Source organism: Megascapheus bottae, chromosome 22 (genome assembly GCF_031878675.1).
Source record: "Megascapheus bottae isolate mThoBot1 chromosome 22, mThoBot2.hap1, whole genome shotgun sequence".
Lineage (NCBI taxonomy): Eukaryota > Metazoa > Chordata > Mammalia > Rodentia > Geomyidae > Megascapheus > Megascapheus bottae.
Window position 1 is genome coordinate 21,383,475 of NC_143530.1, and position 21,221 is coordinate 21,404,695.

Sequence of the window (21,221 nt, forward strand, 5' to 3'; positions counted from 1 at the left end):
TGTCCTTTTTGAAGTTCTTGCTGTCTGCCCTTTTTGAATTTGCATTCTGAATTTATTATTATTCCTTTTTTGCTGGGCAAAATTTTTCTTCTTCATAATTTTAAATTCATCATGCCTGAACTATAAAGACATGCATAGTTTTGGATGGAATGGTCATTTCTGTAGTGTACTATATTAGCATGTGTGTTGGTGATTGTATTGCATTATTAAAGAATAAAGCATGGCTACCATGGATTGTGCCTGTCAATCTAGCTACTGAGGAGGTTGAGATGCAAGGATTGCAGTTTGAAGTCAACTGGGGCAGGGAAGTGTGTAAGATTCTTACCTCCAATTAGCAAACAAAAAGCCAGACATGAAGTTATGGCTCAAGTGGAAGAGTCTTAAACAAACAAACAAAAAATCTAAAGGACAGTGCCCAGTCCCTGAGTTCAAGCCCCAGAACCAGAACAACATGAACAGCAACAGCAGTAACAAGTATTAAATAGGCTCATAAAAGTGAGCCTTTCTCTAAAATATTCTTTCTAATCTCTCACCTTTAGTATTTCTTTTTTAATATTTTTATTGTAATTAATAAAAGGGCTACATGATATTTGCCAGATAGAAGGTGCATTAATTCACATATATTGTCACCTTTAGTATTTCTGAAGATAGTGTATAAATATTTTTAGGGGAAAAAGTTTGAATTTGTCTAGACATGGAGAGTCCCAGAAAAAGGAGCTGAATCAGTAGAACAGTCTCATAAAATGGTTGCTGTGGCTAAAGGGGTTTTCTAGGGGTGAGGTGAAGATGAACAAACAGCCCTGCCTTTAGCTGAAGTTTATTTTAACCAGTTTAAAGCAGAGAATGTCTCTAAATGCATAGTTGTACATGTAGTTGTATTTGTCTTTATATATTCATGTTCAAGGAAGAAAATCTTTTTTTTTCTGGTAGATGAGATGTTGCAACACCTTACACATTTGAGAAACAAATCTTAAAAATAAAAAAATCATATAACAAATGGGAACTCAAACGCTTTTTAAAATATAAGATCTTTTTCTTTTTTGAATGTGGTAGAAACTTTGTTCTCTTGGGGAGAGATTTTGATGTTCTCCTCTTTGCTTCTTTTTAAAAATAACCTTTTATATGCTAGTGCTTTTGAAAAATACCTTTGATTTGCACTTGGCCTCTTCCACTGAGTTGGAAAATTTGATTCCATTATCTTAGCAGGTAAATAGCCTTTAAAATCATTCATGATTTTGTCAGGGTAGAAGAGAGCTGAAAAGTGTTACATATGTTCCAAGTCAAGAGAGGCCAATCTTTCTGCTGTTTTCAAGTGGCTCCTTCCCCTCCCCTTTTTATTTTTATTTTTATTTTTATTAAGGGTTGAACCACAATGGAGCTTTAATCAGCTTCATTGATTGAAAGCTAATTTGCACTTGGCATCAAGGTTAAGGCCCACAGCACAAGCTGAAGACCTTTAAATCAGAAATCAGAATGAGAAGTCTTAGGTATATCATGTCTGCTGTGCAAAAGAATGACAGTTCTTGATGGCTGTGGATTAACTATTGGGGAAGCAGGGGGGAACAAAGCCAGTTTTTTTTTCTTCTGTGTTAATATAACCTCAACTAGGCGATTCACCCAACACTTGCTGTCGACATTTCTGTTTCATCATGTAAATTGATTGACGTTGGCTGAAAGTACTTTTTTGGTACTGTGATGTTTGTAGTCATCTATTACCACTTGGTTTCAGTTGGATTTCAACCTAATTGCCAAACTGATTCCATCTGTAATAACTTTTAACATTTATTTTTCCCAAAGGGGGAAAATGTCTTGTCTGGATTCTGTAATTAAGAAGGTGATGAAATATTCAGTGTATGTCTCCACTCTAACTAAATTCTTTTGTTAACTTTATCAGATAAACTATAAAATATTAACCAGGCATACTGTTTGAGCATGTGCAGATGGAATCATATTTACCAGGCATATTTTTAACACACATTTAATTTTATAAATTAAATTAACTATTACAGGGCTAATTTTTCCCCTCTTTTTTCAAATGGATGCCATGATTATCCTTTGTTATTGCCTGAATGTGCTACCATAGAACAGTTGCAGATAATTACATAAGCTCAGCTGTGCTTATAATAAATAACATTTCCTCCAAACTTAACTACATGAAATCAAATCAAACAAAAAATAATGGTATTTTCTAAGCAAAATTATGCTGAGTAGCAATGGATATGTTCTTTTTTTCTGTCTTTTCTTTTTTGACAGCTCTGCTTTTCAAATTCCTGGAATATTTAAGTAGGTAAGTTAATTTTATCATCTCCCTCTCATTCTTCATATAACTTCCTTAAATATTCTTAGCCATGTCCTTTCTGGTTTTTACAAATGTGGCAATTTAATACCTAATTTCCAGCATATTTTCTCAGAATGTGGTTTGGACTGAATCAGGTCAAATTTTAAATTGTAGTATAAAGCTCACTTTAATTAGAAGCTATAGACTTTTATTCTAGGTTTGAAACACAAAAGCCCCAATTATTGGTGATCTGCTTAGGTATCTCAATGAATCTACTGAACAGACTACAGATTGCTTCAAGGCTATTCTTTATTCAGTATCATTCAGGAGCTCAAGATCTATCTTGTAAGGAAGAAAGAATAAGAGGGAAATATTACAGCCAAGAATGATACTGGTTATATATTAAGGGGATCTGTAGACTAGAGGAGGATGGGTGGGTACAGGCATAAGGTGATGGAGGAGATAAAAATGTAGCTGGGAATTAAATCACCTGGAGAAAGTGTATGCTGGGGAGAAAGGGCATTCAAGAAGAAGGGAAAGAATATGTTAAACTTTGTGTGTGCATATTCTGCAGCAGGCTTGAAAACATAGTCTGAAGTAGGGAGAGAATGGAAATAAGGCAGTAGCTGCAGCAAAGATTCTAGGCGTCAGTGGCTCATGGCTATAATCTTCACTACTCAGTAACCTGAGGATCGTAGTTCAAAGCCAGCTTGGGCAGGAGAGTCTTTGAGATTGTATCTCTAATTGAACTGTGGCTCAGAGTAGTGTAGGGCTAACATTGAGCGAAAAGGTTCAGGGATGGCACTCAGGCACTGAGGTCAAGCCCATGACTGACCGAAAAAAAAGTAAGATATTCTGATGATATGGCTCCATGACCCACACTGTTGGGGACATCCTATGTACTATACATCATGTGAATAGTGGAGAAGAAGGAATCACAAATGGTGTCTCAGCACTCTGAAGTCCCTGGAAATTGTTTAAAGAGCTATCGGAGAAAACATGGGATTCATTTTGCACACAGGACATTATTATTATTATTATTATTATTATTTTATTACATGCTGGGCAATATAAAGTCAACACACCAATGTTGGTGTTGTGGAATGTGATTTAATCATGATTCATAAGGCACTCAAAAGAAATTTTGAGAGACACTCCTTCTTGTCCATTAATGGATTATAAGCACAATTACATGATAAACTATGTCATTTTAAACAGTCCATCCTTAAAAAGAGTGAGCAATCCCATTCACAAGTAAGTATAGAGTTTAGTCCAGAATACTTATTTATTTCATTTATTTCACTAGTTTGCTGGCTGAGGGTAAGAGGGGAATAAAATAAATGAAATCTCCAAGAGCTTTGACTGAATTTGAGCACCCAACACAGGAATCCACCACATTTTCAATAACAAAAACGTCAAATTATTCAAAAGAACACAATTTAGCACAAGGGAACATAGCTGCAGATGTCGAGAGAGCATGCTTATAGCTCTCAAGTCATATCATTGCATCATCTTATTTGAAAATGTAGCAGTCCAAGTAATGCTGACAATCCACTTCAGTTTGCACATGTAGGTGAAACAGAAAACACATGTTTCACAGCTAAGCTGAGACAATAATGATAGGTTATCTCAAGTGAAGGAAGGATAATGATGTCAAGGAGACATTTATGCGGTAGATGTACAATGTCTAAGTAGGGGGAAGCTAACATTGGTTCACAGAAAGGAATATTGGAATACACAGTGACTGAATCCCTCAAAAAGGAAAAAAAAACAGTAAATGGTAAGATTGAATTTAGGGAACAGTGTTTGAACATTATGTTTATTTCCAGCATTTTAGCCTGAAAACAGCTTTACCTTTTGGGGGTCGGTTTTATCATCGCCCTCTACCAAGATTACTTAATGAGAGCATGACAGGTGTGACTCTCAAGGCAAGCCCAGGCAACACTCTAAAAGGACAATGTTTAACCCACTCAGCCTTCCATTTTGATAGGCTCAGCTATGATGTTTACTATCTATGTAGAGCTCTTATCACTTTCTGGACAATCCCCAGTAGACATTTGAATAGGCCCGCCAATTCACAGCAAGGTGCTAAAAGGTTAGACATCCAATGTTAACCCTGTTGGTGGGATATTCATTATATCCCATGGAAAGCACCTTTAGGTACAGGCTGGTTGTTGGCTTGCTTTTTGTGCATTCAGATGGCAGGTGTTGAATTTCCCTTTTCCACTGAGCTTCCATCATGAACATTGTCATCTACTCTGCCTCCTTTCTTCAACAACTTTGATCTGTGTTATGTATTATCTGTATTCTGGATTGTCTTTTCATTTCCCAAGCTTATTTCCTCTCTAGTTGGCTAAAAGGAATTGCATATGCTGGTGTTGATGTTCAGGCCAAACTACTACCACGTATTTTAAGCTAAAGAAATTTGAGAGAATGTTTCCTAGGATTCATAGCTGCTTCATGGAAGGAGGAGAAGAAAGATGAGGAAGACGTCTTTGTTCTTTTGTGTTATGATCTCAAATTCCTTTACAACTGCAACAGAATAATCAAATTATTACATGCTTTATTTCATTTTCAACTACTTTGGACAGGGCCCCTTTTCTGTCTTGATTCTCTATAAGGTCTAAGCTGACATTTACCCATTGCTATAGTTTGGGCCTGGAATGTCCCCCTGGGCCCAAGGCTTGGTAGGTGGCTTGGCACCACTGGAAGTTCTTTAAGAAGTGAATCCCAAATATAGATCTTTGAGTCACTGGGACAAAGTCTTAAAGCAGAATATATGACAATGGTCTTTTCCTCTCTCTTATTTCCTGGCCAAGAGATGAACAATTTTGCGCTGCCCCATTCTTCCTCCATGATATGTTTTCATAACCCAGGCCTAAAATTAATAAGACCAGCTGACAACAGATGGAAGTCTCTAAAACCGTGAGCCCAAATGATCATTTCAGGTGGTCTCACAGTGATGGCAAGCTGACTTACAGATCCACTAAATTTCATCATTTCTTTATTTTTCTCATCTATCATTTATCTTAATTCCAGTTGTTCAGGATACAAACGTCCTTTGCCCAGACATTTTTACTTTCTAACCCTGATCACATACATTTCATTCAGTTTCCTTTTTCTTTTGTCCTTTTTTCCCCTGTAGTTCTGGCCTGGGCACTGTCTTGGAGCCTTTTTGTTCAAGGCTCCACTTGACCTACAGCTACATGTCGGCTTTTTGGTGGTAAATTAGAGAGAAGAGTCTCAAGGATTTTCCTACCTTGGCTAGATTTGAATCATAGTCCTCAGATCTCAGCCTCCTGAGTAGCTGGGATTATAGACATGAGTCACTGATGCTCATGTTTTTTTTTTTTTAAAAAAAACATCATTTTCTTCATATGTAATGGCATATTTCTAAGTATTTTGTAATGTATGGATTTAGAGTAATAATTTTAAATGTTGCTTTGGGTTTGTAGTTCTTACAAGAAATGACCTACGTCATCAAAACAAGTTCTGTTTATCTAATAAACTAGATATTTTCATACATTATTAATAATGTCACCAAGAAATTGTTACTGTCATTTTGTAAATGAGAAAAACCCAAGCCAAGAGAGGTTAGGAAACTAGATCACATTTAGCTAGTGAGTGACAGAACAAGGATTTTTGCTGCACTCTTTGTTGAAACCGTGTCTTAAAAACATTGCATTCATATTATTCAGGCTTGTACTGATCTCTGAGGGGAAAGACTTGCTTTTGTTGTCAAGCCTTTCTTTTATGAGTCCTGAAAGCCTAGTAAACATGACTTTTTTTGGTATTTGCCTTTTAAAATTAAAAATGTAAGATTTAGATACTATTAATGTGACAGGCATTTGCAAACACTATTTCATCTCACTATTCTCTGGTCACATGACAGTAATATGATTTCACCTGATTACAGCCACATAAGAATTTGCCAACCTGACGCCCTGGGAACAGAATCCTTCATCTAAATTCCCTCAAATCCCATTTTATAGATTTATGCTATAATATCACTAACATTTTTTTTCCATAGCAAGGAAAATAAATTCTTGGAGGTAGTAGTTTTACACTCTTACCTATTGATCATGTATTGACACACAGTCGCACTTGTCTGGGTTAAGCCATGGATAGAATCAGGAGGTACAATTAAAAAGGAATAAAATATAACACTTTAATTGCATTTGTGGCCAAGGGACCTACATTATACAGCAACCAGCGTGTAACAGTGTACTTCATGTTCCATGATTTACCTTGCTGATAATTGCTTTCCACTCCTAATAAATTAACCCACAGCAAATCCATTCATCTGCATCTTCTTTTTATGCAGAGCTAGAGGAAAAAGGACCAGTATAACAATTTGAGTGGCAATCATGCACTGATTGTATCAAAGAAAGTAGCATGGTGAGAGTCTTAAGCATTCTGAAAGCATTTCTCTGTAAGAAAAGAGGAAGGAAAAAAAAAGAAGACAGGGTTTCTGCTAATTAAGTTCTGTTTCTTTTTCTTTTTGGGGGGTCTTTGCTATGGAGAATGTAATGTGTTCTACGTCACAGTTTATATTTCTAGCCAGCTATTTTATTTTAATATCACTAACTTATTTGCTTTAAATACTCATAGACAATATCATTGTTGTGACTAAGGTTCTTGGGAGGAAAGAATGTATAAATATATTACTGCATTCCTTTGTGGTTCGTGCCACAAATGCTATTGTAATGCTAAATCTCACATTATCAAGACCTCAATATTTTTCTAGATTCTATAATCAAATAATTTTTAATTCTTTATTTACTTTTAAACTAGTACTTTGTGCCTTGCTATTGCTTAGCTGATTTGATCCTCATAGTCAACATGGCAAAATGCAGAGTTTTGAATGAATAATGAGCCATGATTCTTTCTGGTTTATTATTTTATTCTTCGGAATCTCTATTTTCTTTACCTGAAAATAAAAAGGTCAGACCCTTTCCAGATTAAAAGAACAATATAAAAAAGAATAATATAAAAAGTTCAATAGTTTGTTGGTTTTCTGTTTGTTTTTGTGCTGGCAATGCGGCTTGAACTCAGGGCCTAGCCACTGTCCTTGAGTTTTTTTCTTAAGGCTAGTGCTCTACAACTTTAGCTACCGCTCCACTTCCAGCATTTTTTCTTTTTATTTTTTTGCCAATCCGGGGTTTTGAACTCAGGGCCTGAGCACTGTCCTTGGCCTTTCTCAAGGCTAGAGCTCTACCACTTGAGCCTTAGCACCATTTCAGGCTTTTTGCTATGCATGTGGTACAGAGGAATTGAACTTGGGTTTTCGTGCATGCTAGGCAAGCAATCTATCACTAGGCTAAACTCCCAACCCACTTCCAGCATTTTTGGGTAGCTAACGGGAGATAAAAGTCTCATGGACTTTCCTGCTTGAGCTGGCTTCAAACTGCTGTCCTCATACCACAGTTTCCTGATTTGCTAGGATTACAGGTATGAGACATTAGCACACAGCTGTTAATATGGTTTTATGAGACATTTTACAAGTATTCAAGAACTGACAAGAAAATAAAATGTGATTAAATTTGAATTTCAGATAGCCATATGTGTGTGTGTGTGCATGTGTGTGTATAGTGTTTAGTGTGACGTCTTAAATATTGTGGGGGACACACATACTGAACAAAAATTATTTATCTGAAATTCAAATGCCATTGCACACTTTATTTATGTTTGCTGATTCTGAAACTATTCATAGACAAAGAACTAAGAGAAAAAGTAAGAATTTGGAAATGTAACATAGCACGAAAGGTGTTTTCACCATGAAGGTATTTGCTGAATATAGATGGCCCTGAACTTTAGCCATCTGTTAGAAATCTGTTCAGTGAAATTGAGACCTCTGTAAGGGCTCCACCCTGTTTGTGTAGGTAAGTAGAGTTAATGTTGGTCACTGTCCTGTACTAAATGTATGAGGATGCAGCACTGATATCAGTAAGAATTTCTGGACCTCGGCATTTGTGGAAACTGGGAAGAAGGGAAAAGGTTAACCTTGAGAGTCTGGATCTGCATTTGATACCTGCATGGTTTTGACCTCAAGGGAACCTCAGTGAATAGTATGCTCAGGCATCAGGGAGAAGCAAGAACAAAAGCACTGGAGAAATATCGCATCAATCCAGTCCTCAGAAGAACACATGTCAACATTCAAGGAAGATAATGAGAGAGACCTCACTCATTGCAAGTCTCATGGCTGGAACCACTGTAATAAAATACAGATGAGCAAGATAACACACATTTATTGAATTATTGAAATAAGTATATATATATATATTTGTGATGGTATGGGATGTAGGAGCCTTCATAATGAAAACCAAAGGAAATAGAGGAATTTGTGTGCTTCTTTTATGGTAGTTTACTGAGGTATGATTGGAGAGCCAAAGGATATGAGTTATGACTAAAAACTGGAAGACATGAGTAAGAGCTGTATATTTTTCCTTGGTGTCTCTGCATCTTTATTCTGTTCTTTAGGATATTGGGGGAGCCTGCATAGAATGAGTGCTTTGTATTTATACTTTGGAGAAAGTTCAAAGAAGGTTTAAGACCTTAAAGCAACCTGTCTGTTTTGGTGGCAGGGTACCATGTCCTGAAGTAGCATGCTACAATGCCCAATCTAGGAATCAGAGAAAGTCTTATCTTATTAGCAAGGTGATAAATAGCTTCTGAACAGAATAGAAACAACATAACCACCTAACGTGCAAAAAAGGTAATATTGGTCTAAATTGCTGTTATCTTTCTTTCAGTGCTAGGAATTGAACCCAGGCACTTGCACTCTAAAGTGCTCTACTACTGAGCCATATCTCCAGCCACTGAATTTCCGTTGTCTCAGAAAGGCAAATGTGGTCATATCAATAAGAGAAACAATCATTTCAATAGAAGGAGGAAAAATACTTTTCAAAACTTTAGAAACTATTCGGTTTATAAAAACTTAGCAAACTAAAAGTAGGCAATGTTTTTCTTCAAAATATGTAAATTTAATGGAACAATATGTAATGAAGAGGAAAAATATTGGATTTTTTTGAACATCAGGAATATACAATTTCACATTCTACCAATGTTCCTTGCTTACATTGTACTAGAGATTCTTAAGAAACTACATCAGTGTAGGTATTGCAAAAACAAATGATAATTATTTCTTGCATGAATTTTCCCATGTATATAGAGATTAAAAAATATGCTGAAAATTTTAAAACTGGGAAAAGAATTTGGCAATGTGGCTAGATATACAGTCAGTATACAAAGTCTTCATGTGTATGCTCTGAATTTAAAAATATTGGAAAATGCATAAAAGAAAATGTGATTTATAATAGCATCAAAAATATCAAGCATTTAAAGGGAAAAATACACCAAGGATTTGAATGACTTTTATAGAGAACAATAGGGAAAATTTGTGGGAACACATTGGTAAAGCCCTCTATAACTAGAAGATTCAATATCATAGAGGGGGAAATTCACCCCATTATATGTTATATAAGTAGAACTCATGACATAAGTAGAACAAAACTTAAGTCATGACATAGAAATATTTGTGATGCTTTCCAAGTTAATCTTAAATTTATATGCAAAAGTTATAAAAAAGAAACATGTAGAACAGGTAAGAACAAAAACCTAAAGTGTAGAAATTTTGTTTTCAGAGACCAAGAACTAATAATCTGACAGTGGTAAATGGACTAACAAAGAAAAATAATGGGTTTGAACACAGAGCCCTCCAAACAGATCCTGGAAATTTGGTTTATGACCCAAATGGCATTTCAAGAAATGACACAGTAAAATAAAGAATAAGACCCCATATTTTATGCAAAACAAACATTCTAGCCTGATTGAAGGCATACATGAGAGAGAAAAAAATTATAAAGCTCATGCCAAGTAATGTAGGTGTTATCTTTATGATTTTGGTGTAGGGATAGATTGTTTTTAAAACGATGCAAAGACACAAACTATAGACAATTCAATTTCAGTAAGATTTAGAACTTTTTTCCAATATGAAACCTCATGGAGAATGTGAAAATACAAGCTTCTTACTGAAGAAAGGTACTTTTTAGCACATGTAGTCAAAAACAGACTAGCATTTAGAATATATAAAAAGTGAATGCTAATCAGAATGAAAAATATAATCAAGAACAGAAATGGGCAAAAGACTTAAACAGGTACTTTCATATAAGAAAATACTTGAAATTTTATATATCTGATGATGAGGGGGGTAGATTTTTAGTTTTGAGGCTAGGTTTGATTACATTGCAAAAACCCCTGTCTCAAATAAGCAAATAAACAGAAAAACAAATAATCAAGTAACCAAATAAGAAGAAACTTGCATGATCTATCAACAAGTGAAATATCCTCACTCTCATTAGTTTCTAAAGAAATGCAAATTATAACTACACACAGTAGCATTTCATACCCAGCTGATAGGCAATATTAAAAGAGACTAAATTGTTGGTAAAGGTGTGGAGGTACCATTATAGGACACACATTTCTTCAGACATTTTTCAATGACCTTGAGCATTATCAAAGTTGACCATATAAATCAACACATATCCTGTAAACTAGCACATCTATTTGTAGGTGTAGTATTGAGTCTTGCAAAGATAGAACAATCTTTAGAGTTCGAAGCAGCCAAAAACAAAAGCAAAACCCCCAAACCCTAAACAACAACAAAATTCCCCAGAAAACTAAAGTCCTTTAAAATTACTATGGTTAAAATTTGTGGCATAATCATAAAAAGGATAAATATGTCCACACAAGATAGTAATTAAAAGAAGCTGTGCTTCAAGATTTCCTGTTGTGTGAGGTATGTACATACCATTTTGTACCTCAATTAAAATAAAAACATGTATTGCAGATAGAAGCAACAAAAGCAAGTACATGAATGTAGCTTAGAAAAAAAGGTGAATTATTGTACAGGTGAGTACAGAATTGTTGGTGGACTAAAATAAGCTCGACTAAATCATTCATTATTTTGGAGAGCATGTTGTGTGGTAAAACTACAAGGAAACAAGAGGAAGTATGAAGTTCAGGAAAGTAGCTCCTTGTAATGGAGGGCGCACAGGGGCTCAATTGGTTATCATAATTAGATGGTGCATACAGGTGCTTATTTAACTGTCTTTTTTTCTGCTCTGCAGATACTTTAAATATATTTCTTTGCATTCACTCAGTATTAATAATGGCATTTTTAAAAAAAGAACAATCAGCTAAATATCAGGTTCTGACCTGTGCTCTTTGCTCAGTCTATGAACTACATGGTAATGGCTGACATTTCTCTGTATTGTGTATTCTAAAACCATTATTAATACACATTTCCACATTATCACAGCTATTGGACATCAGCTTCTCAGTTATCTATTTCCGAATGATCTATCAGGTCTCTCATATGCACACACTTTATTATTCTTCAAATGCTGTCGCCTTTTGTTCCTCATCCACAAAAAATTAACTCTGGAATTATTATTATTTTAGTTTAATTTTATTGTTAAAGTGATGTACAGAGGGGTTACAGCTGCATATGTAAGGTACTGAGTACATATCTTGTCAAATATTGATACCCTCTCCCTTGTTTTTCTTCTAGTTTCCCTATCCCTGTACCCCCTTTCTCAGTTGCCAAGCTTATTCCCAACATAATTATCTGGTGAGAATCACTGTTGCCTGGATCAACCATTTGTCCTTTGTCTCACCATTTTGTTCTTCCCCTTTTCTTCCCTAATTCAGATAATTTTTTTTGAAAGGTAACCTGTAATACAAATGTTAAGAAAGTATCCTGTAGTTATAATAACCTGTAAAATGAATGGAAAGAAAATTTTCTCACCTTAATAATAGCAATCTTATCATATTAATAAAAAAGAAAAATTGTAAAAGCAAAACCCAAGCACACCAAACCAAGCACAAACCTGAAAATTTTTCTGACAAAACCCCAAAGCACTAACAACTGAGACAGCACAGTGTGATGCCTGGAAATGCAGGGTTAGAGCTGGCTCCATGCACTTACTGGTTCTGCCCTTAGCTTTCAGAGCCTCGGAGTCATCATAATGCTTACAGTGTTGGGAGTGTTATGTGAGCTTGGGTAGAAAAGCAATGATTGTGCTGCCTAGATGAAAGCAAGTATCATATAATAGATAGCTATCAACATATTACTAAGTGGTGTTGAAGGGTAAGAAAGATGCAAAGGTAGTACAGAGAGCCATAGAAGCAAAAATGTATCTGTTAATTACCTGCTACACTAACTTTCCATCACTGTATCTGAACTAATCAACTTACAATGAAAAAACGTTTCTTTTGTCTCATAGTTTTGGAAATTTCCATCCATTGGTTTTGACTGGATTGATTTTAGGTCTGTGGGGAAGTCCATGGCAGAACATGCACTATTGCTAACTCCAGGATGAGAAGCAAACGAGTTTGAAAGGAAGAAATGAGCTCCCACAATCTCATTTGAGAGCATATCCCCAGTGACCTAAAAGCTTCCCAATAGACTCCACCTCTTAAAGATTCTCCAAGCCGGGGACCAGGTCTGTCACATGGAAATATTTGGAAGACAGTCTAAATCCAAATGATGGACTCTTTTATTTAAAAACCTGAGCCAGGGCCGGGAGTTTGGCCTAGTGGTTAAAGTGCTTGCCTAGCATGCATGAAGACCCGGGTTCGATTCCTCGGTACCACATACATAGAAAAAAGCCAGAAGTGGTGCTGAGGCTCAAGTCGTAGAGCTCTAGCCTTGAGAAAGCCCAAGGACAGTGCTCAGGCCCTGAGCTCAAGCCCAGGACTGGCAAAAAAAACCAAAAACCAAAAAACAAAACCTGAGCCAGGTTTCTGGTGGCTCACACTTGTAATCAATCCTAGCTACTCGGGAGACTAAGATCTGTGAACTGCAGTTCAAGACTACTTGGATAGAGAAATCTGTGACATTCTTATCTCCAATTAGCAAGCAAAAGAGTCCTAGTCTTGAGCAAAGAAGGGCTCAGGGACAGTATCCAGGCCTTGAGTTCAAACCCCAGTACCAACACAAACATACATAAGAAAGTAAAAAGTGATCTAGCTTTCATATGCCACAGAAAACATTCTGATATTTTTTTAGGGTTGTTTTCATATATTTGTCACTTTTATTACCTAAAATTTCTCACTTAAAATGTGTTGATGTTTGTAGAGCTCATGCTGGCACTTCTCTCCACATTCACTGAGTCTTTGTAAATTTCCAAAGAGATACTGTCTAGAAAAACTTTTAATACTATGCTACCATTATCATATTCTAATGAATAGTTTTTTTTGGCATATCCTTTGTTGACTTCCAAGAAAAAATTCAAATTCTCTAGTTTTTAGCATGTGTGATTATATATACAGAACCTCTGGTCATTAGCTTTGAATCCCTGTCAAAAATGGTTGTAGAAAATGTCATACAACGGCAAGTCTCAGGCCTACTAATAGGAAGAGGAGAATAGAAAATCTGTAGGAAGATTGAGTCATAATAAATCCCTAAACCCTAAAACCAGACTTTGTCCTTAAAACAAAACAGAACACAAGCAACTTTAAGACTGCTGTCTGAGAGACATTCTAGCATGCTCCCTAATATCACTCAGATACCCTGAAAATATTATAGGAAGGGATTGGGGAAATACTAGGATTCCTTGGCACAGGTAGAACCTTCCTAAATAAATATCCAGAATCACAACAAACCAAAGAAAGGCTGGATAAATGAGACTGCATTAAACTGCAGAGTTTCTGCATAGTAAAGGAATTAGCTAGCAAGATAAACAGAAAGCCCACAGATTGGGAAAAAAATCATCACTAGCTATATAATAGACAAGGGCCTCAAATCTGAATATACTTAGAGATCAAAAAATTAGGCCTCTCAAAAACAAATCCTCAAAGTAAAGCCATTAATAAGTGGGCTAAAGAATTAAAGAGATACTGCTCTGCAGAGAAAATAATAACGGCCAAGTGACACATGAAGACATGCTCAATACCTCTGGCCATAAAAGAAATGCAGATCAAAACTACATTGAGATTTGACCTCACCCCAGTTAGAAAAGCCATTATCAAGAAAACAAATAATAACAGATGTTGATAGGGTTGTGGCCAAATGAAAACATTTCTACACTGAATCATTTCTATCTATGTTTTGCACAAAATTTGCTCTGCACATGAGAAAGACTGGTAAGCTTGGAAGGGTCTAAGTCTATTTCACTACAGTTACTGGGCAACTGAAATCCTGGGCTAGAATTAATGATGGTTCAATCTCCTCACAAAACACCAGTTAAAAGGTTTCAAGCAACCAACAGCACATATTTATTCTCCATTCGCCTTTAAATGTTTTTGTTCACTGAAAACCAAGAAGTTGTAGTACCTCAGCTTAGCTGCCAGTAAATGTAATTAATTTTGTTCCATACAAAGCAGATATCCAAATCGAATGTTCCCCTGTTACAGGGATTTTTTTTTTTCTGCCAGTCCTGGGCTTGAGCTCAGGGCCTGAGCACTGTCCTTGGACTTTCTCAAGGCTAGAGCTCTACGACTTGAGCCTCAGCACCACTTCTGGCTTTTTTCTATGTATGTGGTACCGAGGAATCGAACCCGGGTCTTCATGCATGCTAGGCAAGCACTTTAACCACTAGGCCAAACTCCCGGCCCCATGTTACAGGGATTTTTTTACTCTAAGATACACTGTGTCAAAGATACTAAAAATGAAATAAGTACATACATTTACTGATGAACAAAATGGTCTTGGATTTAAAAAATTGAATCTCTAACAGATTTCTCTACTAACATGCCTTTATCGACATGTAACTCAAATGATCATTACTTATGGAATGGCCTTCTCATAAGTTGGTAAGAGGACCAATATTTTGGGGTGACATTTTAAATTTTATTTTCTCTCATATATTTCTTATCACAATTTCCAACATATGTTTGAGACTGCACACTGTCCTGGACACTGCCCTGAGCTACTTTTGCTCAAGGCTAGTATTGGATCACTTGAACCACAGTTCCAGCTTTTTGCTCACTAATTGGAGATGAGTGTCATAGACTTCCCTGTCCAGATTGTCTTGAACTGCAGTTCTCAGATCTCAGCCTCCCGAGTAGCTAGGATTACAGGTATGAGCTGCTAGGACCCGGGCTCAGATTTTTAAATAAAAGGTTCTGTCATTTTATTGAATATTTTCCGGTTCACGATGGGGGCAGATATGCTGCTAGCTCACAAAGATTCTCTCCAGTGGGACCACCAGAGCTGCCTGAGGAGGTCTTTTAGTTGTTGTCCTTTACTGAATGGGTTGCATATCTTGCTCTTCTGTTTCTTTAAAGCTCTGACATACATAGATCCATTTGGTTCCTCATGGCTGTCATAAATCCCATAGTTCAGTGTGGTCATCATATACCATATCCTTTCCTCCACAGCATCTGGATTTGATGCCTGAAGATGACCTCTTACAAAACCAAAGGGAGCCTGTCTATCATGCTGAGGGACTGTGATCACTAAAGGAAATTGCAACCAAGAATGTTAACCCATTAGACACCATTCTCCCACTTATGAAATGGAGAGAGTACATACTTTGCAATAATTTTCTAAAGAAAACTCCGTAGTTGTTTAATCCACCACAGCAGAGACAATCATTCATACATAGGCAATTGTGGACTACAGAAGGACAATTCTGCACACAACAAGTAGGAGACACTCAGGTCTAAAGGAGGCTTGCAGATTGTGTAGTGTTCCCAGTGAAACCCTAGATCAACGATGGTGGGTAGATGTGAGTTGAACTAGTAAGACCATGTATAGGTTTTAAGGTTCTTTTCTTAGGGTGAAGTCTTCTTGAGTGGAATGAAGATCCATTTTGTGAATATAAAATACATAACATGCTCTATAATTTCAGAACAGGACTCTAAGTAGGGTAGGATCTTACCTGTGAGGCAATTGAAGGCTACTAAGATGAAGTAATATACACTGGGTTTCATCTTTGGTGGGGACAGACTGAGGTATGTCCAGGATCTTGACTACTAGCCTGGACTTTCCAAGTCTCACTTGTCCCTCTTTTCTCTTTAGTCTGTCTTTTAGTTCTCTTTAGATAAATAGTTCTCTGTAGGTCATCTTTCATAGTCTGTGTTATGCAATGAACTTGGCATTTGAATAATATTCCGGAACATATGTTCTTTAACTCAAGTGAAACAAGCACTAGGGCATTATGAAAACTTTTATTGCCTGGCATCCTTTCAAGCAATAGGGCCTAGAGCTATTGATTTTACAGCAGAATTTTGAATGTGAATCAGAAGATATCTGCTGTCATCAGATTATTCTTATTTTGGAACTGTCCAGCAAAATCAATAGAATCTTAGATACAAGACACAAAATAGAAACTAAAATTTTACTTAGAAATTCAATAGTAATAGTAACCTAGTAAATAAATGAAATGAAAATATATAAAAGCCAGTTTTATTAATGTTCTTATCCAGTTCTTATTTTCATAATTATAAACATGTCATATAACATTTCTTAAAGTAGAATGTGAGTTAAAGGCAGACCGTGTCTCAAATCTTTCACTCGTATGATTGTCCTTGAACAAAACATCAAGCTATTTCCAACAATGGCTTGCTTCCCGATTTTCTTGGGAATGGTGAGTTTTACTAATATTTTTTATGAATTTCAAACTGCATAAATAAAAATGCTCAATTTGTATTTTAATTATAGTGTTTTTCATATATAAATTGTGCCTTTTCTCCTTATGATTTCTGTTCATGATTTTTGCCTTTTGGTTGTTATTATTATTATTATTATTATTAATTACTTCTGAAAGTGATTGATAAGCATTTGAAATACCTACTGTAAAACATTTCTGGGGTTGTTTTCAATTTTATTTGTGAATTTTGGGGTTTCTTTTAAATTTTAATATAAGAAATTAAGCAAGGATTTAGCTTATTTTTTATGAAAACAATTATATTTAATAAGCTCTGTTGAGAAACAAAAGTTAAACATGCTACCAGACTTTTCGAAACCTGGTTGGGCCATGAGACTAAGCCATTGCCTTTTAGTCTGAATAAATCTGTTTTGGAGGGTACATCAGATACATCATTATGGGTGCTGAAATGGCCTTATTCATTTTTTTGCCAGTCCTGGGGCTTGAAATCAAGGTCTGAGCACTGTCTTTGAGGCTAGAGCTCTACCACTTGAGCCACAGCACTACTTCTGGCTTTTTTCTATGTATGTGGTACCGAGAAATTGAACCTGGGTCTTTATCCATGCTAGGCAAGCACTCTACCATGAGGCCAAATTCCTGGCCCCACCTTATTCCTTTTTATGTATGGTTTATCCTTTCTTTATCCCTATTCAACTGGAAGCACAACTATTAATTGCATACAATTAACAATTTGTGTCTCATCAAATTATTTTAATAAAGATTTAATTTATTCAATTTGACACATGCTTAGGTTTCTATATGTTTGAAGTAAATCTTTTGTCTACAAGGTTTAAGACTGGAATGTATTACATACATCTTTTAGAATCTGAAATCTAAATAAAAATCACCCATTTGTATGATAACCAAATGTTTAGTCATTTCTTTCAGATGCTGGGGTTCTCCTGATACCTGCTGATAGCAAATCCTTAGAGTCAAAGTTCAACTTCAAGTTGCTTAAAGGTATGATGGATGGATAAAATGCAGCTAATAAAAACCCCAAAATATATAAACATTAAAAAAATACCTTGAGGTCCAGATGCAATATTGGTATTAAAGATGCTGGCCCTTCAATGAAACTTCTATTCCATTTTTGTCTCATCAAAATTTTTTAAAAATATTTTTTTATTGTAATTAATAAAAGGGTTACATGATATTTGCCAGATAGAAGGTGCATTAATTCCCATACATTGATACCCTTTCACATGTCTTGGTCCCCATTACCTAATTTTATGCTACACCTTTCCAGGACTGAGAATGGAACCTAGGACCTTCTCCATACTAAATAAACATTCTGAACCTCCTAGCATGTCTCACCATAACAAACTCTTAGTTTGTGAAAGGTTAGGTCAGAATCAATTAGGTGGGAAAAAATAAGAAAAACCATTTTAGTTTTGAATCAAAGTAATACAAAGTACAAAGACTAGAAATAAATCTAGATGCATGTGTAAAATATGTGGAAAGGATCAGCCTCTGCATGAACTTCCAAGTCAAATGATTATGGAGAGTAAGACAATGACCCATGATGAAAATGAGCGACCAGTTGAAAATTTCACCACACAGGGTACAATGTCCTGAAAGAAGGAATCATATATGTTGGGGAACAGATTCAACCAATACCATTGGTTGGAGAGTGGCAGCCATGAGATTACGCCTTGCGTATCTCCAACCAGAACAAGTAAAGTATAGACAAAAGTCTGAATTGCTGGACTCTCAAATCCATATTTAAGCCCAGGCCAGACTTCCTATCAGTTTCTCCAGAATTCAGTGTGGTAGACATGCCAAGGCTGGCTTTGTCAATGATCTTGAACTTTGCTGATAAGGAGCATTGGCTCAAGACCTCCCCAGCAGACCACATGATGACTGAACACAGTTCCTTCCTGTGTTTTTCTCTTGGGATCAGACTTGTATATTGATGTGACTATTGTCCATGGCTTCTCCAGCTCCAATTTCCATTTTTTTTGTCACATGTTTCCTCTCATAAAATCTGCACATCTTGCTTCTGTTTTTAGCATTCCTAAAGGATCTAGAATAACACACAGAGAAAAATGTTCATCATTTTCTCATTCATTAAGAAATTCTAGATGCATTTTTCTGACTCTCGAAATCTTATTAGAGGCTTCTTTCTTTGATAACAGGGTATGCAAGCATCAAAAATTGCATGCAATTTTAGTAGAAGCATGAGAATTTAGGAGACCATCTAAAGATACTCTATTTACTGGTCACCAAGCAAATATCCTCATAATACTTTCTGAAGATAGTCAGATAGTCAGTTGTGATGAGGACTAATTATGCTTCATGCACTTTTATTGTCCCCTTAGGATACAAGAGGCATATACATTCATATCCTGTGAGAATATTCAAATTACTTAGAAAACCAGTCAAAACAACTTCCAGCCTTTAAATATGAACTCATTTCCACCCTGTTCTTTCTCACTACTTCTCTTCACTAAAAGCCAGCAATAATTCTTAACATATATTCTTCTGGCTTTAATTATGTAACATTCCACAACTTTTACTAAATGTCATCAGGGCCCTGCCACATTGGATAGAGGAAAAGATCAGAAAAAAAAAGAACTTCACAAAAACTAAAAGACGGGAAAATTAGCAGTAAGGAGTTCTTTTACTCAGGAGTTAAATGCAAGCATGGCTTGCATGGTTTAAGTTAAAGCAATGGTTTGTATACCACTATTCTTTAAATAGCCAACAAAAGGTTTCAAGGCAGCCATTTTTAATTGGTCCAATCCTCATTCATATCTTTTGAAAAACCTTCACAATCTGTGTTGAACTGCATGTCTACCTTCTTGTGTTCCAACTCTTTGGTTCACTTTGTCTCTTGTCTTTCCCATATGGTTCAAAAAAGCACTATGCATAATGCTTTTCTCTGGCATGTCCTTTTGATTCCTAACATTCTTCCGAGGGCCTTAACGCTACAACCATTACCTGATCGTGGTGCTTTCATCTAGGATTAGGTTTTGCACGTCTATTGATCTTCCTTTATGGGGTTGAATGTAGTAAATGAACCTCCTAACTCCCAACAAATTTGCATGTAATTGCCTGTCCAGTCCTGAACACTGAATACTGTGCTGGAAGAATACACTAGCATTAACAGAGCCAAAATGTTTTTCTTTCAAAGGCTCTGTTCTTTTGTCAGGAGGGCCTTATATGGGAATAATTGGATGGTTTTCTGAAGGTTTGGGAAAATGATGAGATAGGGAGATGTCTGGAAATTATGCTATCAAAGTGATTATAATCTCAGATGTACCTTTTGAATAAATCTAGAACTGGCATTAAACTCTTTCTGACCACTGGAATGTACTGACCTACATTATGCAGCCACCAAAGAACCGAAATACTTTAATCATCTAGTCTGTTCACTGAAGTTTCTTTAGATGAGTTTAGCTATATAGTGATAAAAAATTTGGGGGTCATGCACTGTAACTTTGATGGATTTAATGATCAATTGCATGTGAAGTGTAATTGTTAGATTCTTTAGAATCAAAGTTATTTTTATTTGAAATCAGACAACTTTCATATTTGATGTGTTATACATACAACCTCAAATTGCCCTGATCTGTAGGAATGAACAAGATATGAACAAATTTTAAGGAGATACAAAATTTACTATAGAAAAATAATCTGACTGTTATACATTTATCAAGCTAGTTACAAGAATTCAGTCCTACTTTGTCTCAATGGAGCATTTTTGCTTATTTTTTTGAAATGCTGACTCCATCAATATTTGTATGGCACCCCATTCACTCTCTCTCCCAATGTAGTCATGTCCTCATGTACAATAGCTTACACTATCTTTACTATAAAACATCACATTGTAAATTTAAGAAATACAGGATGAAATGAATCTTAATTTGTCTGGTAATAATTGGAATCCTACTAAGGTGTCTCATATTAAGAGACCTAGGAATGATTGCTTGCTCTATTCTTTCTTTTTCTTTTTCTTTTGAGAACATAGAAATTATAGCATCATAGAAGATTGCTGTGTGATTAGAAAAGGGGTCAAAGTTATATCCTTATTTGAACTATTTGATCTGACAAGCTGATTAAGTTAGCAGGCTGGAAGCATGCTTCAGAATGAACCAGAAGAATTACCAAGCAAGAGGTGTGGCTTGTAAACAGATATTGACAGCATTCTTCCTTCGCAGTAATAACTGTTGAAACTCAAAGATTAGTAGCATTGACAGGAATCGAGCTGAGCCTTCAGTAACATTGTAACTTTTAATTCTGTCCCTAGGAAAGTGGCAATCTAACATTAATTGAAGCTGAATCTTTCA